This window comes from Canis lupus, chromosome 3, assembly GCF_011100685.1.
Source record: "Canis lupus familiaris isolate Mischka breed German Shepherd chromosome 3, alternate assembly UU_Cfam_GSD_1.0, whole genome shotgun sequence".
Lineage (NCBI taxonomy): Eukaryota > Metazoa > Chordata > Mammalia > Carnivora > Canidae > Canis > Canis lupus.
In genome coordinates, this window is record NC_049224.1 from 21,620,670 (window position 1) to 21,634,021 (window position 13,352).

The 13,352-nt window shown below is 38.2% G+C and overlaps 1 long non-coding RNA gene across 13 annotated transcripts in view; it reads left to right on the top strand.

The window, feature by feature from the left end:
* LOC102154812 overlaps positions 1–13,352 on the top strand; it is a 171,804-nt gene that overhangs the window by 153,616 nt on the left and 4,836 nt on the right. For 6 of the 13 annotated variants that reach the window (XR_005356759.1, XR_005356761.1, XR_005356760.1 and 3 more), the window contains 2 exons: positions 197–368; positions 12,660–12,821. This is a non-coding gene — a long non-coding RNA (uncharacterized LOC102154812). Of the gene's footprint in view, positions 1–196; positions 369–561; positions 1,133–4,343; positions 6,454–12,659; positions 12,822–13,352 lie in introns of those variants that run through there. The other 7 variants (XR_005356763.1, XR_005356762.1, XR_005356767.1 and 4 more) reach the window with 7 other exon arrangements.

Consider the following 13,352-nt stretch of genomic DNA (forward strand, 5'->3'; position numbering starts at 1 on the left):
ATTGCCCTGGGAGGAAACAACCACGTGATTACAGTAGTACACCCCGTTTTTCTGAAGTTTACAATATGCCACTTCATTTTTATGAAAGACCTATGTTAGTACCGGTTTTCACTAACTGGAAGAAATCCAAAGAGGATTTCCGCTTTATGAAAAAAAAGGTTAAAAGTGAAAATGACATTTGGCCTTTGTTTTGCAGCGAGCTCTGTTATAGAGGCAGTATGCAACACGAGCAGTAAAAGTGACCCCCTCAAACTCCTTCCCTGGGAACTACATTCAGCATTTCCGCATCAAGTGGCTGTAGCTTTGAACTGTGTGAGCATCTGTGTTTTACATTGGTTTGAGTGTCCATCAGCAAAATATGTCTTAAGGTATCAGAAAAGCCTAACGGGTTATTTTTTTTTTTGCATCTGGAAATGTTTGAAATTTTTCCATGCAAATTAATAGTAATTGCTTCTTTATGTTATGCCATTTGGGCTCATGAAAGATTACCTAGGAATGCTCTACTTTGGATAGGAGAAACCTGCATAACTTTCCTTAAGAGTCTCTTCTCTCTCCAATTAGGGTGAAAACTCCTGGAAGTAGTGCCTGCTGTTTTTATTGCTACCTGCATTATCATTCTTGTCACTTTTACAAACTGATGCAATTTTACCAATAATGAAATTATCAAAAATTTAATTCTTTTTCATTCACCTTAAGATTTTCATCTCACCTCGATGTTCACCTATATGTGTATATTTCAACTAAAAGCTCAACTGTAACTCATGCTCTTATCACTCTGAATGTTTCACAGTAATATTTCAGATATACGTAGGCATGTTGCTAGGTAATGCATGTGTAGGTGGAAATTGATTTAAAGTTTAGAGCTTTTTTCCTGTTTAGTTTAGTATTTTTCTTGTTTAGAGCTTCTAATGGCATGCACATAGCCCTGGTTAGTTAAAATATGTATTAAATATTACTTTAGAATGTAGAACTAAATTTCCAAGGTAGAAACTGGCCTTTATTTCTTCCTAATGTATCTGTCTTCTGTATACATTGACCAGAGTTTATCTGTTAGATATAGATGGGGAGTTTCTGAGTCATCAGAAAACTGGAAAACAAAGTAGGAATGATCAGAAGAGCAATGATGCACATTAGAAAATGTCAATCAAGCTGCTACTGGGTGTAGTAGATAAATTCTCAAATTGATTTGAAAAGACTGCTCTTACATATAAAGTTTGAAAATGCTCCTTTGATACATAACATTTCCAATTAGTGGTTTGCCCTATGTTTTCTGAAGAAAACTACCCTCAGGTTAAGAATCATGAGAATTAATTATTTTGATATTCTGTGGGAGCACTATTAACGAACACGTTGGAACAACAGGTATAAACTAGGACAGTCTGGTGGAAACCAAGGCAAATGTTTACCTTTCAAGATGTCATATGAACATCCCTATATCCACACAGGGAAGGCAATCACTATCAAGGTATTTTCATCAGAAATGTGTTCTGCTCTCCTAATGTGTGCATTTAAACCTCTTAGTTATTAGTGTCTTTATGGAAGTGTCCAACCCTGAAAAGTCTACATCTATTAAAATACTCTGAAGAACACTACAATAGCTCACATCTACTGCTTGAGAGACATTTGTCACAGTGGATAAGAGAATGGGCTTTGGTGTCAGACTTGGTTTTCAATATTAGTTTCTGCCCTTACAATTATACAAATTCAGCCTGTTAGACTCTATGAATGTCAGTTTTCTCATCCATTAAATGAGGATGATATTAATGGTACCTGACTCAAAATTGTCATGCAGATTAAATGCAATAAGGTAGGAAAGGACTTAGCAGAATATCCAGCATATAATCAATGTATAATGTCAATTTTGGGAGAGGCACTCACCATGGGCTCTGAATATCCTTCCTGAGTGTATCTAGAACACATGATACTGAGCTTGCTTACCCGGGCTATTTTACAAAGTTGAGTTTGCAGTGAATAACCCTGGGGGAAGGGAGGAGCAAAGTCTCCCTCAGGACAAAGAGCAGGCTTGCTTGCTGCTTGCCCTCAAACACGAGGTTCCACAAGTATTCCTCAGGGCAGTGCAAGCTGACTTGTACAGGCAGCATTCATGTGGGCCTTTTGTATCGCTCCATGGAACCTGGGGTCAAGGGGAACCAAAGACGACATGTTGATACTTATGCCACTTGCTGGGCTGTGAGTAATCGTCTCTGATCCAGGAGTCTTGTATCTTCCGCCAGTATCCTCATATCCTTAAAACAGTAACAGGTTAGCTTATTAGTTTATAAAGAAAAAAAAAATCTCAGACTCAATAATTTTGGTGACAAGGATAGGATACTGAGAGACAGGTGGCTTTCTGAGAGAAGGAGGACAAAACCCCAAGGTTCAGGTTCAAGGATATAAAGGACTCCATGAAATCTGACAGGGAGTACTCTTGCCTAAGCGAGAATAGAGGGTGCTAGACAGAGTAAGGACCTTTCCTTGCCCTACCTATTAATGAGGCAGGTGGTAAGAAGTAATGTTGAAGCCATCTTCCCGAAAGACGCCTTGGTTGTAACTCTCTATCCTCCAGACAAGAGGAGGAAAGGTTGTTACCATGACAGTGAGAGAGTAAGCCTCACTGTGCCACCTGAAAGGCAAGGTGGCTCATGGTCGCAGAGCTGAGTAACCTCTACAGCAAGAAGATCAGCAAAAATGACCTCGTTATTTGACAAAGATCTTTAGTTGGACCAAAAATACAGGATGTTTGTTTAACTGATCTGCACATGAGCTGCTGCTTGAAACAAAGTAAATGAAAAACCATTTCTTAGAAAGCAGAGGCAGCCGTGTGTGAACCTGCTACAGCCCAACTTGGCTGCCAACAAAGATAGAACCCTGGGTAGAGGATGACCAGAGGCACGGAGGGCTGTGAGGTTGGAGCCACAGTGACATGGGTGGGGGCAGAAAGAGTCCTAGGTGCTTGGATGCTGACAAGTGTACAGAGAAGAAAGCAATGCTGTGTTTGCATTCCACTCTGAAATAAGGGATCCAAAGGAGAAAAAAAAAAAAGTCTCTGTCCCCGACCTCCCTGCACTATCTTCTGTGAGACCGTCTCCTCTGCCATCCCACCCATCATGCATTCCCTGCTGGAAGAAAGTGTGGTCTCCCTGAAGCTGATGCTATGGGCTCTAACCCACACACCTGTTATCCTGTTGGTCTGTGTTCCCTTAGGGGAAAAGGGTGCTCAAACTCAACTGTTAGGGTTTTGATGGGGCTTACATTAACTGAAAGGAGTTAGTGCGACATCATGTGTGGGGCCCACTGGGATGACTCAGTGTACTCTTCTGTGGCTCCCACACCTGAATGTATAGTGGAATGGTGTGTTAGATGCCTGCGTGTCCCCACCCCATGAGTGCTGGAGGGAATTTTCTCGCTCAGGGTCTGTTGCACGTACTGTCTTTTCCAGGATGATCCCACAGAACCAATAAAAAAATCCCAGAAGGGGAAAGGGACATCATAATTTTAAAGATGCAAAGGCTGTAGGAATAGTCAGAGAGGTCATTTTCCAGCAAAACAGTGCCATCTGCCTGACAAGCCACCAAGTACACCCCTTTTGAAGTAACAGCTGTTGGCCTGCTGCTACTATGCTCTTGATGGAACTGAATACCCTACTCATGTAGACCTTGTGACTTTCCAGTTTGACATTCTTATTTCTGGGTGAGTAAACTTGAACTTGATGACTAACAAGGTAGATAGGACCTGATATGCTTCACCAGTTATATGGAAATAGCATGTTTATTAGTGCAGCTAGCCTGGCCTTGATGTCATCTCAGTTTTACATGAAAAGGAAACTTTCTCCTCAAAGAGAAAATTATCGCTCACTCTACTGCCTGAAGTAAAGCAGCAGGAATAATGGGTCCCTAGAGTCACAGAGATTCCCTTAGATATCAGGGCCTGGTTCAATGATAGTTTAGCTAAGTTGACGCCTGATGCTTTCCATTGGGCCATTGCCACTGCTCAGCCTCCAGGTTAGATACACAAACCAAAAGCAGATGCTCTCAAGTCAGTACTCCCAGCCCTGATCAGCCCTCTCCTTGATGAACCTTGCTACATTTTATTGACACCTGGACTGTTGTTAGTGATCTAGTCATCTGGCTGCCACTCAGAAGATCTCACAGTGGCAGATTAAAGAAACTCTTCTTTAGCTCAATTGCAATGGCCCATTCCCTGATGAGACCAAATAGAATCTAGAAGGTAAGCCCTACATCACCCAGGTCACTGCCATCACCACCTGAATTCATTATCACACCAGATGTGGTAACAGAGACACATCAGAGACTAGATACACAGTAAATGATTTTATGTTTCAGATGCAGAAGCTACCGCGGTTTGTTAGATTTGTGATTCCTGCCAAGGTCGAACTATTCGTATTGCAGAGAAGGAAGATGCGCTGCTGGGGACATTGACCCTGTCTACTCCTGACAAATTCAATACATCAACTTGACCCCCTCATGGGCTATTGCTATTTTACCATTGTTGAAACTTCAGTTTCCCATCTAACCAGCCAACTCTGGCCACAGCACTATAGGGCTTGAAATTCAACTGTGTTATGTTTTCAGCTTTTCAGTCTATTTAGAGTTCAAAAATAGTTTTGTCACAAAAAAAGTGGTCCAGATGGGCTTGGTCCAAAATGGGTTAATTATTAAGGTATTTGATGGACATTCCACATTCCCTACCATCTTAACAAATCTCTTATTGCTGAGCATCTGGAAAGTCTTCCTTAAAAATCAGTTTAAAAATATTTGACACTCTCTCCCTCATCCCTCCCAGTCTAGACACCTTAGTGAAGTAGTTTGGTCCCTGAAGGCCACTGTCCTCAGAAACATGTTCATCTTTTTTTGTTTGTTTGTTTGTTTGACTTCTGGGTAATCATCAGTAGAAAAAGAGTTGGGGTTATATGGATCTATTTTGAACATTCAGGATTCCCCCTTGACCACTCCTGGGCATGATGCTTCCTTCTTTTCTCTAAGTGCACGCAAACCCACTGTGTGCAGATCTTCCACCCGGCTCTCTGCTCCACCCCCATAGGAGTCAGAACAAATGGAACGCACACATCACCATCACGCTGATGCTCACGTGGCTTGCTGTGCTGTAATAAAATCCTTTGTCTCTGAAGCAGGGGCCTATGTTTTCTACCAGAATCCATGAAACAATAACAAATGTATTTGTTTGCAAGAAGGGTAAAAATTAAATCTCAGACATGACAATTAGTGATTATTTGCAACTTTCTATCCTTAGGTCATTGATCTGAAATCTAGGTTGCTGAAGCTTTCTTAACACTAACAAAAGGGAATTTGAAGCTAATGCCTAAGCCTGACTCAATATGCAGATGTTAAAGTTAAGGAAAACTGCTTTTATTTTGCCCTCTTAAAACAAAACAAGCTGATGATTGGGTGTCATGCGGACTAAAGATAATTATCTATGAATGTCAGATCTTATCTTTTCTAAATTACAAATTTCATGATACTGAGAGATCCTGAAGTTGGGGGAAGCTGTTTTATTATTATTTACTCAAAATTAGTGGTAAAGAATTCAGCTAAGGGGTAGGTTCACACACCTTAATTTAAGATGTTTAAATTAAAAGACTTAAGATTCACATGCCTTATTTAAGATGCTGAAATTGAGGCATGGAGAAGATTATAATAAAATGAGGATTTAGTCATACCTGGATTTTAACGAGGTATATATTTTTGTAAGAACTCTGCTTTTCAAAAGCAATTGCTCTTTTTAGAGCTAAGATTGAGCCATTCATTACATGTGTGCCTTTGAAGGAAAATAAACACCAGACAACTTGAGGCCTTGAAAAATGTCTAAAGTGCTTCCTCATTGCTGTTAAGGCTGTGTGGTCTTTCTCTCCTGCTGTTCACCACCCACTGGTCAGTCAACGACAGTCAATCAGCAAAGAATAGCAGCAGTAACCAACGGGAGAGAGCACATACAGTTTAAACTGCCAGCCCAGGAGCTGCCTGTGAAAGGCACAGGCCTGAAGAAATACATATTTGATTCCTATCTGGCTTCTGTGATTTCCATCTTTGTCAAAAATATCACATAAAGAATAAGATTCAATTAGAGAAACAAATTTTGTTTTTATCATTTTTTGAAGATACGCAGGGAAAAATAGTTTGATTCAGGACTATGGCTCAGCTCTATCTCCAAAATTTCCTGAGTGCCTCCAAGCCAAGTAATGACAAATGATTGCCTTGTTTGCTGAAGAGTCAAAATCCTTTGCTATAATTCTAGGGTAAAATCTTTCATTTCTTATTGGTTTTCCCCAGCTTTCCCTGACACTGTGAACTATGAACTTGGTTCAGCAGCCTGTATGTAAGGCACAGAATAAAAAAGGGAACTTTTGAGATCCGAAACAGTAATCACATTGACCTACTAATGAATGATTGTTTTAAATTTCCAAATACATACTCAATAGACTGTGTAATACAAATATATCTGGATACATATATTTATGCACACACCATTACTTCTACATTGTTTGATGAGCTTTTATTTGTACGTAAATATTAGCTTTTTACTCATAATATCTTTTTTGATCTTTTAGGCATATATTTCATTTGTTTAATGTTTCAAGTTTTTATTTAAATTCTAGTTAGCATATAGTGTTATATTAGTTTCAGGGGTAGAATTTAGTGATTCATCGCTTACATATACCACCCAGGGCTCGTCACAACAAGCGTCATCCTGAAGAGCCATCACCCATTTACCCCAACTCCTGTACACCTCCTCTCCAGCAACCCTCAGTTTGTTCTCCACAGTTAAGAGTCTCTTTTATGGTTTGCCTCCCTCTTTTCTTGTTTTTTCTTTCTCCTATGTTCATCTGTTGTTGTTTTTTTTTTTAATACCACATGAGTAAAATCATATGGTATTTGTCTCTCTCTGACTTATTTTGCTTAGCATAATACACTCTAGCTCCATCCACATATGGCAACATTTCATTCATTTTTACAGCTGAGTAATATTCCATTGTATATAAATTCCACCTCTTCTTTATCCATGCATCAGTTGATGGACATTTGGGGTCTTTCCATAACTTGGTTATTGCTGATATTGCTGCGATAAACATCAGAGTGCATGTGTATCTTCAGATCAGTGTTTTTTATCCTTTGGGTAAATACTGGGTAATACAATCGCTGGGCTGTAGGATACTTCTATTTTTAGCATTCTGAGGAATCTCCATCCTGCTTCCCAGAGTAGCTGTACCAGTTTGCATTCCCGCCAAAAGTGTGAGAGGTCTCCCCTTTCTCTGCATCCTCGTCAACTTTTGTTATTTTCTATATTGTTAATTTTAGTGAGGCATATATTTCAAAGCTTATGTTAATTGATTTATTAATTTCTTAATATGATTATTCTTCTATGCAATGTATGGTACAAACCACTTACGCTGAGTGTTGTGGAGAAAAAAGAAAAGAATAATATAATTACTGGAATCTAGGATTTTACAGTTAGAAAAGGAAAATAGTACAAGAACACTATGCTAAGTCAAGGTCAGATGTTTATATATACTAGAATGGAGACACCAATAAAAAGCATAAGCTTTAGAAGAGCCAGAGGTCATTTTTGGCTTTGATGTGAAGGAAGGTTCATGAAGAAAGTACAATGAAAGCTAGGGCCAGAGTGTTGATAATGAGGCTGGAATCAATCACTGTGTTGTTGATTATTTAGTTAGAACACTTGCCACAACTTGTACTTTATTTTCACTGTATTCTCAGAAATGTGCCTGATAAGTCAGATTGGTCCTATCTCAAAGCAAGTCAGATTTTCCACAGAATTCTAGGATTCTAGTTCAGAATTTTCAAACACTTTGATTATGCCCACAGAAATAAATGGGTTTTACATCATGATCCAGTATACTGGATTTTAGTATACATTAGTGTACAACTAAAGCAAAATGTTGACATAAAAATAGCTACTCTCCTTATTTTTGTTTTTCATTTTTATGGAGGTAGAACTCCTAGAGTGAAGCACACATATCCTAAGTGTGCAACTTGGTGAATTTATACATGGAGGTATATAATACCTTCATGTTGCCACAGCCTCAATTATGATATAGGACTTTTCTAGGCCCCAAGAAGTACCCTCATGTTCCCTTACACAAAACACTCCCCAAAGAGGTAACCACTATCTAGAATTTCATCAATAAACTATTTTTTGTCTATTTTTGAATTTCACGTGAACAGAGTATCTGATTTCTTCCAATGAACATTATGTCAATGCTGTCTACTCTAATTTTTACTTAATTTCAGGTATATAACCAATATATTTTAAAGCTGAGATGTAATTCATATATGCTAAAATTTACTATTTTAAAGTATACAACTTATTGGTTTTTGGAGGGGGCCTGTGTGTCTTAGGACAAGAAATTTCCTGATTGTGCAGAGATCCAATTTCACCTGAAGGTGAGAGCTTAGGGCCCTCTCAGGTCTTTCCTGAGGATGTGCCCAGCCCTGGACACAAGCATAGTCCACTGTATGCATTTGGCCTTCTAGATTCCTAGAATTTTATCAGAACTTGGCAAAGTTTCCAATGGACATAATTTCTTAGATTTTCCTTTTAAGCTTTAGCCAGTTATTTGCCTCAGTTGTTGTTTACTGCATCGGGCATCTGTGATGTTCAACAGTTGCCTCTGATTGTTTTTAATAAGTGCCTAGGGTAAAAGCTGTTTCCACTGGTCAAGCTCTAATCAGGTAAATAAAAATCCAGTCTTATGAGTGGATTCTTCAAGAATTTGGATTTGTCATTCCAAATAATGACAATTCTCTGGGGATGTAGTATGAAAAAGCTCCCTCCTTGTTGGACCCCCTCCAGTGGCAGCCAGTCTGCTGGATTCACGATTGTGGCTGTTGTTCTGCAAGTCTACTGCAGGAGACAGAATTAGGGCAAGGTAAAATGCTACAAAACGACGTGTTTTTGCAAAGATCCAGCCAGCTCCTCAGTTTGCTGAAAGTCTTTGTTTAACTTTCCAAGTTCTGAAAAAGTTGATTCTATTTCACCTTCGTTTTTATTGCTTTTACGGACATTCTTACTTGATTATATTCCGTGACATCACCTCAACATTCATTTTTTTTTTACACACTGTAAAATTTTTAGTCTTTTTGGTTGAAATAATGATTATCACTCACTAAATTATTTAATGGCCTACTCATGGGTTGAATTCCACAGATTGAAAAATCAGGAATCTAGTCACCTAATAGCATTTATGTAGTTTTACTACCAAGAAGCATAGGAACCTGTAGAACACAAAAATGAATGTAATAGCCATAAATGAGGCTGCAAAGGATGTACTAGCATACAGAGAAACAAAATGTGAGGGTGTTGATACTGCTGGATAACTCAAGCTCTCAACCTCCACATTTGCCTTGATTATTGTGAGGCAGTAGACAAAAATATATTTGACTCGGCAGCCCTGGTGGCCCAGCAGTTTGGCGCCACTTCAGCTTGGGGTATGATCCTGGAGACCCGGGATGGAGTCCCAGGTCAGGCTCCCTGCGTGGATCTGCTTCTCCCCCTGCCTGTGTCTCTGCCTCTCTCTCTCTCTCTCTCTTTCTTTCTCTCTCTCTCTCTGTCTGTCATGAATAAATAAGTAAAATCTTAAATATATATATATATATAAATTTGACTCATTTTATCTATATGAGGCTATTTCAAGTCTCTACTTAAATTTTTATCTAAAGCTACTATTATGGGATGAATTTTGATGCCTAACCACCAGTACCTGAAAATGTGACAACGGGGCCTTTGAAGAAGTAATTAAGGTAAAATGAGCCATATGGGTGGGCTCTAATCCAATATGACTTTTGTGTTTATAAGAAGAGGAAATTTGGACACAGACAATATACAGATAGAGGACAGAGCATGTGTGAAGACAGAGAGAAGATGGTCATCTACAAGCCAAGGAGAGAGCCCTCAAAAGAAACCAAACCTGCTCATACCTTATTGGACTTCTAGCCTCCAGAACCATGACAAAGTCATCTGTTGCTTAAGTCACACAGTCTATTATATTTATCACAGCCCTAACAAACTGATACAGCTACTAAATACATATACCTAATTTGCCTATGCCTCTTTTTCTTTTATTTTATTTTTCCCCACTTAATCAAAATAACATTGTCTTCAATGAAGTATTATACATGATAGGCATAAAGCCCTAAAACCACTTCCCCTCAAACAAAAAAAAACAAAACAAAACAAAACAAAAAAAAACAAAAAACAAAAAACTACTTTGGCATGCATTTTGGAGATAAAATTAAGTTTTTTGAAAGACTTTACCTACTCAATGGAATTTTCTTGTGGGTTTTGAGTATATTTCAAATCCTGAATAAAATGTTAAGTTTACAAAAGCAACCGAGATAAACTTCTCTTTGTGGCTCCTCTTTTCCCTATCTTCTGAGACACAGCATCTACTCTATTTTTCTCTTAGTCTAGGCTACAAGCTTCATGCTGGAAGCAGGTGTTGTGGAGGTGTGATCCCATTTTCTTTGCTTGATCAGTACCCTTGGGTTGCTGAACCTTAGTGCCTCCGATTCTATGCTGTATCTTTGTACAAAGAAGGATCATTTCCCTGGTTTGATCAGCTCAGGTGGTTTTAAATCTATTGGACTAGTGAGGCTGTTCATTTGGGTCCAAACCCTGTGCTCCATTGTAGAGTGAAGACCGGATATGTAGAGGTTTACCCACTTTTACTGTGACCTACAACCTGCCATGTTATTCCAACTGAGTTCAGTATGAATGCCCAATAGCTTCAAGGCTTTTAAGGTCTATAAATCTCAACCACAATACAAAGAACAGAATCTTTGCACAATCTTCATGCATGCTGAGTATAATTTATGTGGAAATTATTTTAAGCAACATTATTTCAAAGACAAAAACTTTTAAACAGTATTTTCTTCTCTAGAACTGTTTCTTTAGCTGCTTGTTTAGGATATTTTGGTGGGAAGGACAAATTGTTTTCCTGTTGCATAGAGCTGATTTGTCTCCCTTCATGTCATCGTGATTTATGGGATTTTTTTTTTCTTTAATAGCTCAGACAAGTTATGTGCAGTGGATGTGAAAACTTAGCAATGTTTAAAGAGGATCATTTCCACAAGTCCAGATATTTTAGAAATGAACTACACCAAGAAACTAGAAATAAGCATGTCAGCAAACTATTAAGCTTTTATTAAGCATGCTAAAACTTTATGTACTTATTTATAACATTTGTATCAAGCATGTGTGAGTTGTTGGTTGAGAAACTGACATTTACTGTTGTGGTTGGCTATGACTCTATATACCAAAAGAGATAAATGACTTCGTTTGAAATGTCTCCTATATAAATAAATTTTGATTAAAAACACTCAAAGAATACAATAAATCAGTAACAAATAAATTATAATGCAACCTCTGGAACTTGGAGATGGTATACATTTTTTTACTATCACACCAATTATAGGTAATGTGGATGGAATGAGATTTCAAAAAGTTTTATCCTAATATTGGAAAAAAAGTAAATACTAGTTGTACTGAGTTATTAAGACTTGAAAAACAAAAAGGCATACAGATACTCAGCTAATATGCATGAGAAATTATATAAAACACCTCACATTATTTTGCTTATGTTTTGATTTCACTTTTGTCATTAATGCTGAAAGAACTACATTCTATTCTTAACCCTCTAGGCAACAAGGAATTCTTGATACCTGTTTCTATCACATATAAGCTGTCTCAGGAGAGGAGTAAGGTGCTCCCATGCTGTGAAGCTTCACAGTGGCTAAACATCCAATTCTAAAGATCCATAGGCATCTGCTTCATGTTCAGAAGCCTGTAAACCAAGTGATAACCTGTGCGTTTTTCCCTCTCTGAGCTGGGAATACTTCAGCAGAGTTTTAGCAGCCAAGGGACTCTGCCTAATATAATGGATATATTCTCAATCTATTTTGACCAGTTGTGTCCACTTGGAAAAAATAAGACCCGTGAAAATCCAAATTTGGAAAACAAAATTAAAAAGTGGATAATTAAATCCTCAAATAATATAGCATTAGTTTTCTTGAATAGATGAGCCTAAGTGAATTTTAAAATGCAACTTGATTCAGTTTGAATTCAGTTAAATAGGGTACTGGGCATTGAGGAGGATACCAAAAATGTGGTAGGCAGGGTTGAGAAATTTTCACTTTAATACAGGGACAGACCCTGCAAACCTAAGCAATCAAAGTGTAAGATAAGGTGTAGCATTGCATAGAGTAGACTGGTAAAGTCAATTTAATTCAGGAGAGATCTGCTTACATATTTGATGAGACATTTGGTCCAAATGATTTTTGGGATCCCTTCAGGTTTCTGCATTTACATAGTATATGTACTGCAGATATTTAAAAAAGGGAAAAAAGTAGTGGCTAGTTAAAAAGGGTTGTTTATTTGATTTTAAAAATGGGAAAAGTGCTCAATTTGGGTTTTAAGAAAATGCAATATTTGGACTGATGTCCAGAGAAAATATCTAGTTGTAGAGAACAACAGAAAAGCAAAAAGGTAGAAATGATGTTGCATGCATGTGGAGGAAACGGTGGTGGTTTAATGGAACAATCATGTGTTTCAGATACTGGGGAGACTTAAATGATAAGCTAAGAAATTCTGATTGGTTCTTACAGGACGGCAAGTCCTATGCAGAAACTAGAGGAAAAGGGGGAGAGTGTTGTGAAAAGAAGCATTTTGGAAAATTATCCAGAAGGGGTCAACAAGGTAAATGAAGGACCGTGGAAACCAATTAGGAGGATACTGCAGAAATGAGACACCAAGGAGCAAGAGCCAAGGTAGTTGCAGTGGGCATGGAGAAATGATGCAAACAAGCATCAAGATGTTATTGGAAGTATGGAGTTATGTTGAAGAATTCTATTAATAATAGCGCAGAGGCCTGAGAATACTCAAATTCTGTTCAAGCTCCTTAGGCTTTGAATAGCTAAACATCTACATCATAGTTTTCTTTGCTCTATGTCCCCAGATAAGAATTTTAGCTTCAAACTGGGCTGGTTTTTAATTTACAAAGAGAATAAACTGACCATGGCTATAAGGTAGAAGAGAAATTTTCTGACAGTAGATTTAGTACCCTAGAGAATTACTAGATAATCTAGAACCAGGTTAGTGTTCTGCTAAGAACTAAGAAGACTGAAACTACAGTTAAAGGAGAAAGAGTCTTTTTTCTTTTTTTCTGGGACTTCTTACTTCTAGGTACATTCCTTTGATAAACTCATCCACCCTCTTGACTTAGATCAGCAAGTCCAGGAACAGAGCTTGTTGCAAAGGTGGTCAATATCTCCTTAGCCTCAGTAGAGACAAAGCAAGGA